The sequence below is a fragment of the Myodes glareolus genome, chromosome 1 (genome assembly GCF_982192425.1).
Source record: "Myodes glareolus chromosome 1, mMyoGla1.1, whole genome shotgun sequence".
Classification (NCBI taxonomy): Eukaryota; Metazoa; Chordata; class Mammalia; order Rodentia; family Cricetidae; genus Myodes; species Myodes glareolus.
The window spans coordinates 74140516-74161008 of NC_142026.1; positions in this window are offsets into that span (position 1 = coordinate 74140516).

The window sequence follows — 20493 nt, forward strand, 5'->3', positions numbered from 1 at the left end:
CAAATGGATTAAAGACATCAACATTAATCCGTCCACTTTGAACCTGATAGAAGAGAAAGTGGGAAGTAGTCTACAAGATATAGGCACAGGAGACCACTTCCTAAGTAGTACCCCAGTAGCACAGACAATAAGAGAATCAATGAATAAATGAACCTCCTGAAACTGAGGAGCTTCTGTAAAGCAAAGGACACTGTCAGTAAGACAAAAAGGCTACATTCTGACTGGGAGAAGATCTTCACCAACCCCTCATCAGACAAAGGTCTGATCTCCAAAATATACAAAGAACTCAAGAAACTAGACACTAAAACTCTAATTAACCCAATTAAAAAATGGGGGTACTGAACTGAACTGAAGAGAATTCACAACAGATGAACTTCGAATGGCCGGAAGACACTTAATGTCATGCTCAACATCCTTAGCAATCAGGGAAATGCAAATCAAAACCACTTTGAGATACCAGCTTACACCTGTCAGAATAGCTAAACTCAAAAACACCAATGATAGTCTATGCTGGAGAGGATGTGGAGTGAGGGGAACACTCATCCATTGTTGGTGGGAATGCAAACTTGTGCAGCCACTGTGAAAATCAGTGTGGCGGTTTCTCAGGATACTGGGAGTAAACCTCCCTCAGGACCCAGCAATTCCACACTTGGGAACATACCCAAGAGATGCCCTATCATACTACAAAAGTATTTGTTCAACTATGTTCAAAGCTGCACTCTTTGTAATAGCCAGAATCTGGAAACAACCTAGGCGCCCCTCAATAGAAGAATGCTTAAAGAAGGTGTGGAACATATACACATTAGAGTTTTACTCAATGGTAAAAAAAACAATGAAATCTTGAATTTTTCATGCAAATGGATGGAAATAGAAAACCCTTTACTGAGTGAGGTATCCCAGACCCAAAAAGAGGAATATGGTATGTACTCACTCATAAGTGGATTCTTGCCATAGTTAAAGGACTTTGAGCCTATATTCCGTGATCCTAGAGAAGCTAAATAAGAAGGTGAACCTGAAGAAAATCATATAGTTATTCTCCTGGATATTGGAAGTAGACAAGATTGCCAGGCAAACTTGGGTGCACGGGGGGGGGGGGGGCTGGAAGTAAGGGAAGATGGTTAGGGAGAGGGGAGAAGGGGAGAATTGGGGATGGCTTGGGGGAATGGGAGGTGGGAGGGGGGAGGGAGGAAGGTGGTTATGGGAGCAGGGAAGTTTTTATCTCAACTAAGGGAGCCATTTTAGGTTTTGCAAGAGACTTGATTCTGGAGGGGTTCCCAGGCCCAAGGAGAGGTTCTCAGATTGTTCCCTGGACAGCAGAGGAGAGGGTGCCTGAACTGGCCTTGGCCCATAATCATACTGATGAATATTTTGCATGTCACCACAGAACCTTCATATGGCGAAGGATGGAGATAGAGACAGAGACACGTATTGGAACACTGGACTTAACTCCCTAGGTCCAAATGAGAAGCAGAGGGAGGGAGATCGTCAGCAAGGAAAACAGAACCAGAGAGAACCTTCATCAGACGAAGAATGGAGATAGAGACGGAGACCCCCATTGGAGCACTGGACTGAGCTCCCAAGGTCCAAATGAAGAGCAGAAGGAAGGAGAACATGAAAAAGGAAGTCAGGACCGCGAAGGGTACTTTCATCCACTGATACAAGGGGACTGATCGAATGAGAGCTCACCAACGCCAGCTGGACTGGGACTGAATGAGCATGTGATCAAACCGGATTCTCTGAATGTGGCTGCCATGGGGGCTGACTGAGAAGTCATTGACAATGGCACTGGGTCTTGTTTCGTCTGCATGGACTGGCTTTTTGGGATCCTGGTCTGTTTGGATGCTCACCTTCCTGGACCTGGAGGGAGGTGGGAGGAACTTGGATTTCCTACAGGGCAGGAAACCCTGACTGCTCTTGGGAATGGTGAGGGAGGAGGAGAGGGAGTGGGGGGAGCAGGAGGGTATTGGGAGGAGGGGAGGAAGTGGAAATTCTTTAAATAAATAAATAAGGGGGAAAAAAAAGACCATGGTTGGGGGCTGTTCCCCCCTGTTTCTAGGAACACCAGAAGATTTCTGGGAGCTAAATGGTAGTAAGGGAAGATGGTCAGGGAGAGGGGAGAGGGGGAGGATTGGGGATGGCTTGGGGGAATGGGAGGGGCGGAGGGAGGAAGAATGGTTGTGGGAGCAGGGAGGTTTATATCTCAGCTAAGGGAGCCATTTTAGGGTTTGCAAGAGACTTGATTCTGGAGGGGTTCCCAGTAAAAATTAAATAAAAAAATTAAAAAATTAAAAAAAAATAATAAAGAAAAGAAAACTCTTTACTGAGTCAGGTAAGCCAGACCCAAAAAGAGGAATATGGTATGTATTCACTCATAAGTGGATTGTAGCCATAATTAAAGGTCTTTGAGCCTATTATTCGTGATCCTAGAGAAGCTGGATAGGAGGGTGAACCTGAAGAAAATTCAGGTAGTTTTCCTCCTGGAGAATGGAGATAGACAAGAGTCCCAGGTAACCTCGGGTGCTTGGGGGGGGGGGGGGTGGGAGGGTTGCTGGAAGGGGAGAGGGTTAGAGAGAAGGGAGCAGGGGAGGAATGGGGAATGCTCGGGGGACTGGGTGGGGGAGGGAGTAAGGATAGATATGGGATCAGGGAAGAATATATCTCAACTAAGGGAGTCAGTTTAGGGTTTACTAGAGACTTGATTATAAACGGGATCCCAGGTCCAAGGAGAGATCCTCAGATTGTTCTCTGGACAGAGGAGAGGGTGCCTGAACTGGCCTTGGCCTATAACCATACTGATGAATATTTTGCTTATCACCATAGATCCTTCATCTGGCAATGAATGGAGATGGAGACGGAGACCCACATTGGAACACTGGACTTAACTCCCTAGGTCCAAATGAGAAGCAGAAGGAAAGAGAACGTGAGCAAGGAAGGCAAGATCAGAGGGAACCTTCATCCAACGATGGATGGCGATACAGACGGAGACCCACATTGGAGCACCGGACTGAGTCCCCAAAGGTCCAAATGAGGAGCAGAAGGAGGAAGAACATGAAAAAGGAAATCAGGACCACGAGGGGTGCGATCACCCACTGATTCAAGGGGACTGATCTAATGAGAGTTCACCAAGGCCAGTTGTCTGGGACTGAGGGAGCACGTAATCCAGCCAAATTCCCTGAATGAGGCCGGATTCTCTGAATGTGACTGGCCCGGAGTCTTTCTGAAAAGCCATTGACAATGACACTGGGACTTGTTTCCTCTGCATATACTGGATTTTTGGGATCCAGTCTGTTTGGATGTTCACCTTCCTGGACCTGGAAAGAGAGGGGAGGAGCTTGAACTACCCACAGGGTGGGAGACCCTGACTGCTATTGGGGATGGAGAGGGAGGAGGGGAGGGAGTGGGGGGGAGTGGGAGGGTGTTGGGAGGAGGGGCGGAAATGGAGACTTTTGTATTTTAATAAACTTTGAGAAAAAATAAATAAATAAATAAGGGGAAAAAGTCAGAACAAATATCAAATTTTATATGAATAAAATGATGTTGTTAAATATGAGAAAACATTAAAAACAGTCTACATTATACATTCTTGAGGCATAATCCCTGATTCTCCCACCTCTCCGGGCACAGTAGCAGCTGTACATTGTGTGCAGTGCCATCATACAGTTGCTGGGAGGCCTGTGATCCCTTCTGGTCCTGAAGGAGCTGCTGTTCCCAGCTCTGCTTCCCTACTTACTATGCAGTGAAGCCCACTCCTATAAGATACCTTGATTTCTTCCATTCCCCTCTATTTCCCTGTACAGCTTAACTTAGTGAGAGGCAAAATTGTTGGGTGTGTGGGAGCTAGCACATGCAAGTTCTCCAGGCACCCCACTTTTCAGTTCAATAGAGATTCACCCAAGGGTTTCCCATACTCAACTAATGAGCTGTGTGCCTTCTGCTCTCTGTAATGGCAACATTCTATTTGGTTTGGCAAATGGACTTACCAACTTGTGACCAAATCCCTTGAACCCAGTTGAACCCTAAAAAAAGAAATACTCATGAGAGTTGATCCATGTCCTCACAGTGTTTGATTTCAATTCCTCCTGCCTCTGCCAGGTCTGTAAGCCTCTGAAGTCATACCCTATTGTGTAAAGATTAACCAACCCTCCAGTGCCCATCTACCTGGGAGTTTCCTAGACTATATTTCTACCTTGGTGTTCCATACCCTTCATTCCCAGAAGGACTCACCAGAACACACCACAGTGAGCAGTGTGAACATCATGGTGCTGTTTGAGCTGAGAGGAGGCACTGCCCCAGCAAAAGCACACAGGATTCTTTGAATTGAACAGCTTATCTGGTTTATCAGTTGACCACAGCATCAGGTTTCTGGTACCAATGGGCTTCTATTGCCTTATAAGTGACAGAGAAAGGAAGATGGTTTGTGTTACAACTCTTACATTGAAGAATTTATGTCAGTAACTGGAACACATTTTAGACCTAATGCTTTTTCTGAATGATTCAATAGAATAATTGTTTGAAATTTTATCTACTTTGTTGTTATCACCTAATATTCAATTATTCTTGATAGACAGACCTTTAAATATCAGATAGATTTTTATCATCATCATCATTTTTATTATTATATTGCAACAATAACAATAATTTTCCATGCTGATAGCTCTAGTATTGGTTCAAATTAAAAGAATCTAATTCTCAAGGTGATTATGCAAGCATTTATGATCATAGAATTTCACCTTTGAAGAAAATAACCAAAAAATGCTATCTTGACATTTAAAGCATGATTTGGAGTTTGTTTTATGACTGACTAAAAGATATCTTCCATAAATGGCAGTGCATGCCTTAATCTCAGTATTCTGGAGGCTGAGACAGGTGGATCTCTAGGAGTTTGAGGCCAGCTTGGTCTACAGAATGAATTCCAGGAAAGCCAAGACTGCATAGTGAGATCTTAGTTCAAAAAAATATACAAGTTTATTATTACTTTTTTCTGCTTTATTTGAGAATTGAATATACTCATGTAATGCACTCCCATCAAATCCAGTATCCATTTTCTCCCCCTAATTCTTCCTATGTTCCCCCAACTGGAAGGGGCTATGTACATTGTAGAGAAAAATAATCAGTAGGTAAGTTTTTTGTTCTTTTTCATCTTCCTTTTCCCGCATCAGTCACTATTCTCCCCCTTCTCTTTATTTCTCTCTTTAAATTAGACTCAAATTTTCAAATATCATTTAATATGATGCTATGGAAAATAAACATTTCTACAGTTAGTTGCAGATGCCCCTAGTCACAGTTGCTTCACTTTACCCCCTTTTGTAGCTCCTTCTATTGACTTTTCCTTCCCGTCTTTCTCCATTTCCCTATTGCCTATCTTTTCCTTTTATAGAGGTTCTCAAGGTCACTCTTTCTTTTAAAAAAATGTTATTTATTTGCGTACTCATTCATCTGTGTGTATGAGTGTGCTGCCTGATTATCTATAAGTGCACCGCATATGTTCAGTGCAAAGGGAGGTCAGAAGATGGTGTTGGTTCTTCTGGAACTAGAGTTACAGATGAATGTGATTTACAAAATGGGTTCTAGGAACTGAACTCAGGACCTCTTTTAAAAGCAGCAAGTGCTCTTAACTCTTGAGACATTTCCAGTCCCCTAATCTTAATTCTGTCTTTTCTCCATTCCACTCATACTCACAATAACTGTGGTGGTTTAAATGAGAATGGTCCCATAGACTCTGTCTGAATGCTTGGTCCCCAGTTGGTGGAACTCTTTGGGAAGCATTATAAGGTGGGGCCTTGTGGGAGTAGGTGTGCCACTGAAGTGGGCTTTGAGTTTTTGAAAGACTATTGTTATTTCCAGTGTTCTGACAGCCTCATGGCTGTGGATCATGATGTAAGCTCTCAGCTGTTCTTTTGTTCTGCCATTATAAACTAGAATCCTGAGAAACCATGAGTCAAATTAAATTTTTCTTTTATAAGTTTGCTAATCATTGATACATATAGCCTATTAGAGCCACAAGGAATGAGAGAGACAATACTTATGGGTTTCAAAAATTTTAATAATTCACATAAACAGGTCACTGATTGATCAGGGCTCCAGGACAAGTACTTGGGTGCCTTGATTGTCCTGATAGCCCTGAACAGGAACAGTAGTAGGGTTTATAAAAATAAAATTCACTAACATTTGATGTCAAGTTCTTGTTACAATTTTCACCCATTAGGATTTAGAGATTGGGGATTTACTTGAATGTTCAATCATTGTTAACTGATATTCAATGTAAGCCTTTCACCCAAAAAATTAGATTAATTTGTTCCTTTTGTAGTTAGGAACAGCCATAACATTTCTAAAAAACTAAAGATGCACAATGACTATTTCTATGATTTAAGAATGAGGTTGATCAGCCATTGGAAAGTTCTTCTCTATGGCTTGGGAACCTGAACTCTATTTCCTGCAGGTAAAACAGAATCTGAAGTCAAAAAGGCAGTACTTAGACCAAGGTGCTTTTCCCTCCTCCCTTTACATTGTGTTTATCACATAATAGAAAAGTAACTAAGACAGAAACACACGTCTTATGTTTCCACAATATTATCAGAGTTTATTTTTTAGAGTTATTGACATTAAAGAAGCACGTGTTTGTAAACTATTACTGTATTTTCATAAAGTGCCTACTCTTTCTTCTTCTATTTTAAGAAATAAATTCTTCCTGTAGAAGAGGGTGAGGGAGGCTATTAGGGGTCAGAGGGGTCAAGGACACAGAAAACTCACAGAATCAACTAACCTGGGCTCATAGGGGTTCACAGAGACTGAGCCAACGATCAAGGAGCCTGCATGGGTCTGACCTAGGCCTTCTGGATATATGCTACGGTTGTGTAGTTTGTTCTTCTTGTGAGAATCCTAACAGTAGGAGTGGAGGAGGGAAGGACGTCTCTGATGCTTTTACCTGTTTGGGGACCCTTTTACTTTCACTGGGATACCTCATCAAGCCATAATATGAGGCAATATGTCCAGTAGTATTGCAGCTTGATATGCCATGTGTAGTTAATATCCCTGACGGGCCTGCCCTTTTCTGAAGGGAAGCAGAGAAGGAATGGATAGAGGGAAATGGGTGGTGGGGAAAGGGCTGGGAGGGGAGGAGGTAGGGAAAACTGTGGTTAAGATGTAATATATGAAAGAAGGATAAATTAAAATAAAAAAGAAATAGATTATTTTCACGTGTGTTGGATCCCAGGTTTTTCCCCTGCTCCTTGAGGCTAAACCAGCCTAGCTTCCTGTTAACTTCTCTGCTCAGATTCTACCAGCCTGGTGGATTAGCATAGAGTCTTGTTTCGTCTTTGGTATGGTAATTTCACCTGCAAAGGAGGGTTCCCACTAATTTTTCCTTACCTGTCTGTCACAGCTCCCAGTCCTGTACCCCCTGCCTGACTCTCAACGCTGTGAACTCACTCCTGGCTGGGAGGAGTGAGATCACTCCTCCTCTCTCCTTCTCTTCTGGGGAAAGAGGTATATTAACCTGGCGGAAGCAAAATAAAATTTGGCATTCGGCTATTCTTGGCAGATGACCCAAATGTCTCTGTGTGTGTGTTTTGTGTTTAACCCCCAGAACCTCGCCCCAAGCTCGTTAGGTGCAGAAGGCACGCGATCCGCATCGGGAGGGAGCGCAGATCCGGGTGGAACACACATGCAATATACACTGATTACAGTTTCTTCTGCCTATATTCCTCCGAGTTCCCCCCTAAACTCCACTCCCACCTGGCTTTACACCAATTCTGTATCTAATTAGAAAACAAACAGGTGTGGTCACATGGCCACCAGAACCATTTCCACCTGAGAGGACATTCCTTCCACCCAGAGCAAGAATGTCATCTGGGCCCAAGCTGCTTTTGAGGACCATGTCTGGGCCCATGGTCCAACAGCCGGTGGGCCTGTGTTGATGTCAGTGATCCCAACCTAGCATCTACCCCATCTAGAACCTGCTGCAGTTCATGAACGGATGAATACTGTGGAATGATACTGTAAGATCTCCAAGACTCAGGATAGTCACAGGATATGCCAGAAGAGCTCTGGTGAGGATCCAGTGAGAATGGTGTACCAGAAACCAGAGGCCTTGAACCATATCAATGACTCCTCTGCAATGAGCATTTGCTACTAAAGCTGATGGAACAAAGGGGTATACTATATGGCACCCTGAAGTCTCCAACATCACCAGGATAATGATGTGTTGGAGAGGCAGGAAAAAAGGAGAAACAAAGAGATTTTTCTGTTGTGGTGGTTTTGTTTTTGTTTGGCTTTTGGGTGGATTATTTTTTCTTTTTTTGCTTGCTTGCTTATTTGTTTACTTTGTTTTGTTTTCTTTTGTGGGGCACAGCAGGGATCAGGGCAGAATATGGGGGACTGGGAGATAAACAGAATTGGGTAAATAATGTGAAATTCTCAGAGAGTCAATAAAGAAGTTAAATAAAAAATATTTTAAAAAGCAAACAAATGGGCTTCTAAGAGATTAATGTAATATAAATTATATAAAATATTTTTTAAAACTAACACATTAAATAGAACAAAACAAACCAAAGGAAAAAAGCCCAAGAAAAGGCACAAGAAAAAGATATAGAACCAAACACACACTAATTCACATGCCCAGGAATCCCATCAAAACAATAAATGAGAAACCATAATATATACCCAAAAGACCTGTTCAGGCCTTGTGCATGCTGCATCATTCTTTGTGAGTTCTATGTGTGTTGATCCTGCTGATTTAGATGGGCTAGTTTCCTTAGTGTCCTTCATCCTCTCGATTTTTACACCTTTTCTGCCTCCAGGTCTACAAGGATCCATGATCCCTGAGGGGAGGGATTTGATAGAGACATGTGGTTTAGGACTGACTGTTCCAAGACCTCTCTCTCTCTCTCTCTCTCTCTCTCTCTCTCTCCTTCTCTCTGTCCTTCCCTCCCTCTCTCTCTCTTTCTGCCTCCATACATAAAAATATTTTATGGCTATGAGTCTTTGTATTTGTTCTCATTCACCTCAGGACTAAGATTCTCTGATATGACTGAGCAAGACACCATCTATGAATTTAGTAGAGTGCCATTAGATGTCATTTCACTGCTGTTATTTTAGTATAATAGTAGTCTTTAGTTTTAACCTAAGCCCCTGGGATATCTTATTTCAAGTTCTTGAGCACCCAAGCAGTGTTAGGTATGGGTTCCATCTCCGGGAGTAGGTGTTAAGTAAAATCAGATATTGGTTGGTTACTCTCATAAGTTTCATTTCACGTTTGCACAAGTGTATCTTGCAGGCAAGACAAAATTGTAGATCAAAGGGTGTGATCAAAGGTTGGCAGAGTGCTCATGTCTTTTGGTAATATTCAGAGTACCTTCCTGTACAAAAGTTGCTAGCATGTAGGAATAAGACTCCATGTAGGCACCAGCTCAATTTCACAGTCAATGCATTGTGTAGGTGTTATCTTCAGCAATAGGGCCTTGCTGTCAGTTTGGGGCAAGTAACCACAAACTTGCCACAGTCTTGGCAACAGCCTGAGCTGTTTGGGAATTCTTACAGACCCTCTTTGGACAACAACTCTATTAGATGTAAGCCAGTCCTTGTACTGGAAGCTTCATTTGGTGACAAGAGATGTCTAGTTAGGATTCTGTCTCCTGCATTATTTGGCAATTTTATTTAGATCACCTTTATATATGTGTATATTGTAAGAAGCCTCTACTGTGTTAGGTATTCATGGTACTACTCAAATCATCCTTAATTTTTGTTGTCTACCCCTGTATTCCTTACCTTTTCCACCTTGCCCCCATTTCATCCCATTATTCCACTCTCCCCCAACCAATCCATAACTATTTATTTTATTTACTTTACCTAGGGAGATCTATCTGTCCCATCCTTGTCCCTTACTCTATATCCAACTTCTGTTACTCTATGGACTATAACTTGGTTATCATCAAATTAACAGTTAATATACACATATTAGCAAATACATACCATATGTATTTTTGTGGGTCTAGGTTACTTCTCCCAGGATAATTTTTTTCTAACTCTATCCATTTACATGCAAATTTCATGATGTCATATATTTTCCCATTTTTAATTGTTTTTATTGAGCTATATAATTTCTTCTGCTTTCCTCTCTTTCTCCCCCTTCCCCTTCTACACTCCCCCATGATCCCTATGCTCCCAATTTACTCAGGAAATCTTGTCTTTTTCTATTTTCCATGTAGATTAGCTCCATGTATGTCTCTCTTTGGGTCCTCTTTGTTGTCTAGGTTCTCTGGAGTTGTGAATTGTAGGCTGGTGCTTTTTATTTTTTTTGCTTTATGTCTAAAAGCCACTTATGAGTGAATACACATTATATTTGTCTTTCTAGGTCAAGAAGTGATTTAGTTAATACAGTTTCTGTATGATTACTTCAGGGTTCTGAGCAGCCAAGAACAAACAACTAGCCTCTTCCTCCAACAGATTGGCATGTCAATGTGGTTGACTATATCCACATAAAACATAAGAAAACATAAAAAGAAATTCTAGACACACACAAGAAACCTCGAATTTACCTCAACTTCTTGCGCTGCTTGCTGGGGGTATGCCACCATTTCTTTAAAACAGGTCTTCCTGATTCAGTGGTAGAAAAAAAAATAAACACTGTTTCTAAAAGGTAGTTTCCTGGTCCATGGTGCCAGCACTAATTCTGGCTCTTTCAGGAAACCAAACTTTTGAGTGAGTTGTGTGGGTAGCATGCTGCAAGTTAGTTGGTAGTAGTATGGGCCAAAAGGTTACCAGAGTTGAGGTGGTAAGCGGGGCTCCTACCCGGCTTCCTCAGAAGCAGTGAATAGACCTCCACCATGTTGGACTGAGCAGAGCCAAAAGGCAAGGCAGCCTTAGTCATAGCCAGGCCATGGCTTAGCATTTTAAGAAGAGCTCTTGGACAGAAAAGGATTTCAGATACACAATAGGCCAGATTCAGATATAAAAGACCTGTAAGGGTGGTGGTGGTTCACACTTTTAATCCCAGCACTTGGGAGGCAAAGGCAGGTGGATCTCTGTGAGTTTGAGGCCAGCCTGGTCTAGAAGAGCTAGTTCTAGGTCAGGTTCCAATGCTACAGAGAAACCCTGTCTTAAAAGAACAACAAAAATTAAAAATAAAAAAAAAGGTAATGACCCACATCAAAGCACTGGACTGAGCTCCCAAGATTTAGTTGAAGAGTGGAGGAAGTGAGAGCATGAGCAAGAAATTCAAGACGATGAGGGGTCATCCACTGAGACAGTTTGCTTGAGCTAATGGCAGCTCACCAACTCCAACTGGACTGGGATCGAATGAGCATGGGAACAACCAAGCTCCTCTGATGAGGGTGGACAGCTGGAGCAGACTGAGGGGCCACTGAGAGTGACACAGGGATATGTCTCTACTGCATATACCTGATTCATGGGATCCTATTCTCTTTGACTGTAAACCTTGCTCAACCTCTTAGGTTTGGACTTTCCACAGGGTCGGGTGCATGACACTACCTTAGGGTTGGAGGGGTGGGGGGAGGGTCTGTGGATGGAGATGAAGGGGACTGGGAGGAGGAAAGGAAGTGGGAATTTGGATTGGTATTTTTTTAAGTAATAAAAAATTTATTGAAAAAAAAGACCTCTAAACAGGAAACAGTGTGTTTAGAAACTGTATGTAGGATTGGGAGAGAGAAGAAAAAGAGTAAAGAGACAGTAAATGTAATATAAAAGAGTACAGACAGTCATAGATTAAAGGAGTAAAGATAATAAAATAAATATTAAACTTAAAAAAATAATACAGTAAGAAAAATAAGCCATGTAAAGATGGAGCATACACAGAAAGTCTAGATTATATATATTACTGTGTTTCCTTTGAAGTTTTTGACTGTGAAGAAGCTCAGTACAGAGAGACATTTCATTGTATGAGCTGCTAAGCTAACCCAACATATATATTCTAAAGGTATCATGACTTCAGAATTTGGGTCTAAAAATATGCTGCTTTCAAAAAGAAGTTTTTCTTTTGTTTCCACAGAGGATGAGAACCTGGGAAATCTTTCCAGAGAATTGTGGCTTGATGGACCAAGACTGCCTGAAAGGTCACCGTGAACACCCCCAAAATTGCTTCACCCAACAAAAAGCAGGAAGCCGTGTAGAGAGAACTTTGCCCAAATTCCCTAAGTGATTGCTTCCAAATGTTTGTTACATTTAAAGGAGGATATGCTATAGAGATGAATACTTTGCTTTGATATGAATCTTGGTTTATCAATACAAATTTAAGGTCAATTTTGTTATACGTGTATTTCTACTCTTAGGGTATTGTGCTTGTGTAGCTCATTTAAAAATGTAATGTATAATTAAGAAATACAGGTCAATAGATAGTCATCAATAATAGTCAACCTTATAGTCGTGTTAGTTAGATTTTCTAGATGTGGAGAGATGTACTTCAGATGGATAGGCATTCTTCAAACCTTTCAGAGAATACAGAATATGACATTAAATGTTTTAATAACTTAGGACTTTTCATGACAGTGAGACACATCTGCTCCTGGCAGCACTAAACTACTTTGAGAGGATGATGGGCATTGAAGAGGCTCCTTATGCAGTTTGTTAGCCATTTGGGCAAAAAACTGCTCTTGCCTGGACTGCTTGCTGTTATGCTGCGTGAAATGGGCATGCAGAACCCACAGAAAGAATGACTACTGAAGCTGCCTAAAGGTGAGACAGTCCTTCAGGGTTGCTACTTCTTGAAAGGGTATGATAGACATTCTGTAGGACACAGAAGAAAATGACTGACAAATTGCCAATATAGGTGGAGCTATCCTTGAAATTTTCTGCTTCATGGAAAAGTCTACTGGATACAATGAGCCAATAGCCTGAAGATTGGTGCCCAGAATGTGAAAGGAGAACTGTGAGTGTCCGTCCAGGCAGTGAGATGTCTTTGTCAATTCTAGAGTTTTGGAAGTTGCTTACAATGCACTTCCTGTTTACTTAGATAATATTATATCCTCCTGGGGTCTTGGATGGAGTTAAAAAATAGATAGTTATAATTACAGTGTTCCTTAGTTATAATAGAAGATAGAGTAGATATAAGTGTTGTAACTATAATTCTTGTATGGTAACTGTTTTGTTATATGTAATTTTGCTACGTTAAAGTTAGAACTTTCTTTTTTATTAAAACAGGAAAGGGGAAATGGTGTAGGAAATCCTTCTGTATATGTTTTGCTTTTATTGGTTAATAAATAAAGAAATTGCTTTTGGACAATGGCTGAATGGAATATAGCCAGGCTGGAAGAGATGTACAGAGAAAGAGAGAGTAGGCAGAGTCAAGGAGAAGCCATGTAGCTACCACCAGGGCCAACAAGCCAGAACCTCGCCAGGGAACCATAAGCCTCATGGTAAAGTATAAAATAATAGAAATTAATTCAAGATGTAAGAGCTAGCCAATAAGAAGCTAGAGCTAATAGGCCAAAGAGGGATTTAATTAATACAGTTTCTGTGTGATTATTTCGGGAGTCTAGGTGGCTGGGAACAAACAAGCAGCCTCTTGCCCCAACAAGTTACCTCACTCAATATTATGTTTTCTAGATCCATGAATTTGCCCTCAAATTTCAAGATGTCATTTTCTGCTGTGTAGTACTTCATTGTGTAAATGTACCACATCTTCTTTATCCACTCTTCGATTGAGGGCATATAGATGGTTTCTAGATTCTGGTTATGACAAATAGTGCTGCTATGAACATACTTGAGCACATGTCCTTATGGTATGATTGAATATATGATGTCATATTTTTGAAGACTGAGTGAAACTACATTGTGTAGCGACCACATTTTCTTTATCCATTCTTCTATTGAGGAACATCTAGGTTGTTTTCAATTCCTAGCTCTTATTAAGAGAGAAGCAATGAACATGCTTGAACAAGTGTCTCTGTGGTAAATGGGGCATCCTTTGTGTATATGTCCAAGAGTGGCGTAAATGATTCTTGAAGTAGATTGATTTCCAGATTCCTGAGAAACAAAACACTGATTTCCATAGTGGCTACATAAATAGGTAGTTTCACCAGCTTTGGACAACTGTTTTCCTAATTTCACCATATCACAAGTATCACCTGTATTTTTGTTGATCTCAGTCATTTTGAAGCATGTAAGATGAAATCTCAAAGTATTTTTGATTTGTATTTCTCTGACTCTGCCTTCTTTTCTCTTCTATCTCTGCTTGGAATTCCCAACTTGCTCTATTCTGTGCTGCCACAGACCCAAAACAGCTTCTTTATTAACCAGTGGTAATAAAACAAATTCACAGCATTCTGAGGGAAATCCCACATCACCTTCCATTTTCTGTCTAAATAAAAAGGAGGGTTTTAATGTTAACATAGCAATGTTACATATAACAAAACAGTTATAAAGCAAGAATTATCATTACAGTATTTATATCTATTTAATCTTTTATCATAACTTAGGAAAATTATTACTATCTTTTTTAATTTCATCAAAGACACCAAAAGGACATAATATTATTTAAATTAACTGAAAGTGTATTGTAAGCAACACAATGACCTTTTTATGTGTTCTTGGATTCAGATTGAATGTATTTGTTGACTATTTTTGCATTGATGTTCATAAGGAAAATTGGTCTGTAATTCTCTTTGTTGAGTCTTTAGATGCATTGCATATTAGGGTTACTATGGTCTCATAAAATGAATTAGGCGACATTCCTTCTGTTTCTACACTATGGAATAATTTGAGAAGTATTCACAATCACTCATCTTTGAAAGTATGATAGAATTCTGTGTTTAACCCATCTGGAACTAGGCTTTTTGGGTTAGCTTTTAACTTTTAAATTTCTATTTATCTAGAAATTGTATATTAAATTTGTTACTCTGATTATGATTTAACTTTGGCAAATAGTGTGTATTGAGAAAATTATTCATTTCGTTTAGATTTTATTTATTTATTTACTTATTGTTTATTAAAAATTTCCGCGTCCTCCCATCCCCCCATTTCCCTCCCATTGTCCCCACTCCCCCTCCCCCTCTCTCTGCAGTCCTAAGAGAAGTCAGTGTGTCCTGCCTTGTGGAAATTTCAAGGCCCTCTCCCTTCCATCCAGGTGTAGGAAGGTGTGCGTACAAACAGACTAGGCTCCCACAAAGCCAGTACATGCAGTAGAATCAAAACCCAGTGTCATTATCATTGGCTTCTCAGTCTGCCCTCATTGACTGCCACCTTCAGAGAGTCCGGTTTGATCACATGCTCATTCATTCCCAGTCCAGCTGACCTTGGGGAACTCCCATTAGATCAGTCACGCCGTCTTTGTGGGTGGACTCACCCCTCGTGGTCCTGACTTCCTTCCTCATGTTCTCCCTCCTTCTGCCCTTCAATTATGTAGAATACAGGTTTTTAAGGAATGCCCTTATTTTATCTGTATTGCCTTTGGTGTCTGTTATGTTTTTCTTTTCATTTCTAATTTCTACCTTTTAGTTACTTTGATTAAGGATTTGCCTATCTTACTGATTTTCTCAAAGAACTAACTCTTCGTTTTATTTATTTTTGCATGTTTCTATTTTATTGATTTCACACCTGGTTTGATTATTCTTGCTGTCTATTCTCTTTAGATGTGATTTCTTTTTTCTTATAGAACTCTCATGTATGCTGCTAAGTTACTAGCATGAGATCTCTGGATTTTTATGTAAGCACCTAGTCCTGTGAACTTGCCTCTTATTACAGCCTCCATCATGTTGTATACTCATTTTCATTCAATTCTAGAGTTTCTTCCATTCCTATGCTGACTCATTTTTCATTCAACAGAGAGTTGTTCAATTTCCATAAGTTTGTAGACTTTCTTTTGTTGATCTCCAGCTCTATTTAGTGGTGGCTAGACAGGCTGCCAGCTGTTGTTTCTTTTTCCTTATATCTGGTAAGACTTGCTTTTTTGTCTAATTATATTGTCAATTTTAGATGAGTTTCTATGAAGTGCTGAGAAAAAGGTATACTGTTTTGTGTTTTGGTGATATGTTCTGTATATATCAGTTACGTTCTTTTGATTTATAACAACTATGTGATCCAGCATTTTTTTTTTGTTTAGTATTTGTCTGGATGGTCTTTCTGTTGTTAAAGTGTCTTACCCTATCTCCTTCTTTAGGTTAGGAAAATTTTCTTTGATTTTGTTGAAAATAATTTCTGGACATTTGACCTGAGTTTCTTCTCTTTTCTCTATTCCTTTTTAAAAACATAATTCATTTATTGATTCTTTGGGAATCTGACATCATGCAACCTAATTCTGCTCATCTCCCAGTCCCTCCATATCCTCTTTCACCCCTCACCCTTGCAGCACTTGCAAAACAAATTATTTTTAAAAATCAAACCAAAACAAAACAAAGCAAGCAAACAAAGAAAAATAACAACAAAACAAAACAAAACAAAACACCCTTTATTTCTTCTTCTTTCCCACCTCCCCAACACCTCTTCATTCATCCTGGTGGAACTGGGAGCAGTGTGTCACATAGTTTATGGTTTTGTCAAATCAGCTTTGCTAACAATGTTCGTTGCAATAAGTCCCTGGTCTGGTTCAAAGCCTCTGGTTTCTGATACACCATCATCACTGTACCCCATCTAGGACGTGATTGAGCTTCTGAAGGGGCTGGTCCTGTGGAACAATAGCTGGAGGATCTCTGTGACTCAGGGCAGCTGTGGGAATTCAGTTGTGTCGGTCTGGGTGTCAGCCCAGCTGGTCAATCTGAGACGCTGGGGCAACAAACCTCAGATGAGGTAGTGGAGCCAATACCATCAGGGTCAGTTCTCTTTCAACTGTGGTAAGGGGTGGGACCATCTCTCACAAGTGCAGGGGCCAGTTCTTGAGTGAGGATCAGGGTCAATTCTATTACTGCAGTGTCCAACAAGGCAGGGCTATCATTCCCAGGGGCAATGAAGGGCAGGCCAGCTAAGCATGGCCCCCTGGTTCATTACACATGGTTCTTATGTCCCCCTGAGGTGACACAGGTCACAGACATCAACACAGACCCCAGCTGAAGCTAGACCACAGACACAGAAATGGCCCTCAGCTGCAGCTCAGCCCCAGCAACATTCTGACTCCAAGTATATGCACTAACAACTCAGATCAGGATGGCTCTGCTGGTGGTATGGCTCCTGAATACCAAGAAGGCCACAGGTTACAGTCCCAACCTCGGGCTTCTGTATGACCTTTGGTGGCAACACGGGCCTCAGACTTCAACACAGTCCCCAGCTGCAGTAGGACCACAGACCCAGACAAGGTTCTCAGCAACAGCCAAGTCTGAATGTTACTATTGTGGCAGTGAAGTCCACTCAGATTGGCACCTCTCTAGAGGCAGCAGGGCCCTCAGATACCAATCATAGATGCCAGGCATCCACATAGAATTTGATGGTAATAGGAGCCTCAGACATCAACACAAACCGTTGCTGCAGTAGAACCACAGACCAAGACATGGTCCTCACCTTCAGTCCTGGCCCAGATGTCACCGTGGTGTTGAGTAGCAGTGCAGGCCACTCAGATCTGTAAGACACTGGCTGCAGTGTGGCTCTCAGACACCAAGATGAACTCAGATGACTGATCTGATGCTGGGCATCCACAAGGCCTTTGGTGGCAGCAGGAGCCACAGATGTCAACCCAGATCCTGTCCACTATAGGGCCATGGCTTTCCTCTATTCCTATTCTTCTTAGGTTTGGTATTTTCATAGTGTCCCAGATTTCCTTGATAATCTCTGCCAGGAGTTTTTTAGATTTTACATTGTCTTATGCCGAAACATCCATTTTTCTGTCCTGCTTCAATGTCTTTTCTCCTTTCTCTTCTATTCTATTGTTGAAGCCTGCCTCTGAGATTCCTGTTTGAGCTCCTAAATTATACTTTCCTAAATTCCCCTAAGTTTTATATCTTATTACTGACTCATCTTCCACTTTCAGGTCTTGAACTCTTTTATTGATTCCCTTCTACTCTTTTTGTTTTTATATTCTTTAAGGGATATATTCAATTCCCTCTTAAAGACCTCTACCATATTCATAAAGACTGCTCTAAGGACTTTTTCTTGTTATTCAACTATGGTGAATATTCAGGATCTGAATATTTGAATAGTGTGGTTGCTGGATTCTAGTAGAGATATATTGTTCTATCTGTTATTGATTGTGTTTTTATGCTGTCAAATTATCTAGGTTTAAGATGATTGTAATTCTAGGGGATGATATCTGATCTTGTCTTTGTTGGGTAGGTGTTTCTTTCCTTGCTATCTGTTTCTCTCACTGGTTCTTAGGAGAAGCAGTAGCTTTCTTATTGTCTGGTGGGGAATTCTCCTGGGATATTTTCAGGTGTGGCCACTGGAAGTTCTAGGTAAAATGTGTTTCTGAGTATTGGAAATTGATACTGGAATGTGGATGAGCTGTGGTAGGCAAGAGACTCAAAGGGTCTACAACAGGGAGAAAAACATGGTGTTCCACCAGGATTGGCTTAGTTCCCTGGGAATGGGTCCAGAGTTTGAGGTACAACAAGTAGTCTGTTACAGAACTCTGAATGAGACTGGAGCATTAATTTGAAGGAAAAGAAGAAAAGTGAAGTTCTGAAGCTTGTCCACCTGCTTCAATAGCCTACTTAATTCTCTGTCAGGATTGGTTGATGGGTTTCCAGAGAATGCCTGCTTGAGTTGGGGCCTGTGATAACACGATGAATGGGGAAGAAAATTGGGAGAGAAAATTTGTGTGATCCACTGAACATAGAGGCAGAGAGGAGTGGAAGGCACAGCTGGTGCTCTACTACAGAGCAGGGGATCAGACTAGGAGACTAGATTTGAAGGAGAAGAGGGGGAGATAAAGATCTGCAATTAGCCTTCCTGCTTTCCTGGTTGGGACACAAGGCAATTATCATTAAAGAAATAATTTAATTGGACACTGGCTTACAGTTTCAGAGGGTTAGCCCACAATCATCATGGCAGGGAGTGTAGTAGTAGACGGGCATGGTGCCAGAGAAGTAGCTGAGATCTCACATCTGATCCATAAGTTTCAGGCAGAAAAACAATGGGCCTGGCATGGGTCTTTGAAGCCCCAAATACAACCCCCACTGACACAACTCCTCCAACAAGGCCCACCTGCTAATCCTTTCCAAACAGTTCTACTAACTGATTATTAACACTGAAGCCCATACAGGTCATTTTCATTTAAATCATCACCCAGGAAATGGCTGGAAATGCACTTTCTTTGTTCCTCAGTCCCTTCCCAGGAAGAATGACAACAGTCTGGTCCTCTCAGAGCCTCTCTATGAACTCTCCTTCATCCTTTTAGCCCATACCTCCACACATGATTGTGGCATCATCATCATGTCCTGACACCTTCCCAACCATGAGAATAACTCATAGAAGATGCAGATTGATGCCACAGAAAGGATACAGAGCAGCAGAGATACACTGAGCATTTCATTGTGCTGCTCACATGGAAACACTTCTGTCAGTTGCTTTACACTGCATCTTTAAAGGTTGTGCCAAGTGCTTTCTCTCCCAAATCTTAGCAAAACAGTTATATTTCATTCCATCATTCATGCAGTCATCACTTCCTGTTGAGCCATCACCATGTGAGCTTTGTTAACTGGCATTGCTAATCTGAAATTTTTTTTCCTAGACTCACACATCTCACACTGATGAAGACAGACAAGATAATGGATAATTTAGCTTTAGTTTTCTACATCACAGTATATAGGAGACAGGGGGAGGTAAGTCTCAATGTCAAGTCAATATTAAATTGGCTAATGATGAGACCACATTGGATAAAGGAGTGTCCCCAAGCCTGAGCAGATGTCAGGACAGACTTGAGGGGTAGTTACTCAGCAAGGTAAAGTATCAGCTGAACCAAGAAATAAAATCAAACCAGCATCCTCTGGATCCACCTCACAGACTGACTCACATATTCTGGGGATTTACCTTTAAGCCCATGGGAAATGTTCAATAAAAAAAATCATGTGAATATATTGGTCTTCTTTTTGTTATGTTTTATTTTTGAAACTAGTTTTCATTCAGTCCATACTGGCTTCAAATTGTTGTACATTTCAGATGACCTTAACATTCTTAATTTTCCTTCTTCACCTCCAGAGGGCTGGATTATGTAAATAATTCACAGTGATGTAATTCCAGCAATAATGTCAAGCCAAATGATATATGCAGCATTGTTCGAAGTGATATTCATGGATGTCCTAATATATATCTTAATTCGTAAGTATGCTTAGAGTTGAGTGGGTCAAAACAGGGCTTTGTTTCTTTACTTTCCACAATGAAGAATTTGCAAAGGTGTCCTATGCTGTCATTGTCTTAGTGAGAAGACAAAAAGAATGTATCAAATTCCTATGCAACTGTAGTTAAAGACAGTGGTTAGCAACATAACGTGGGTGCTAGGAACCCAACTCAAGTCCTCTTGAAAAGCAACAAGTGCACTTAACCACTAGAACACCATACCAGCCTACCAACAGACATTTTTTAATTCAATTTAATTTTTTGTACTGCACATATGTGTGTTTT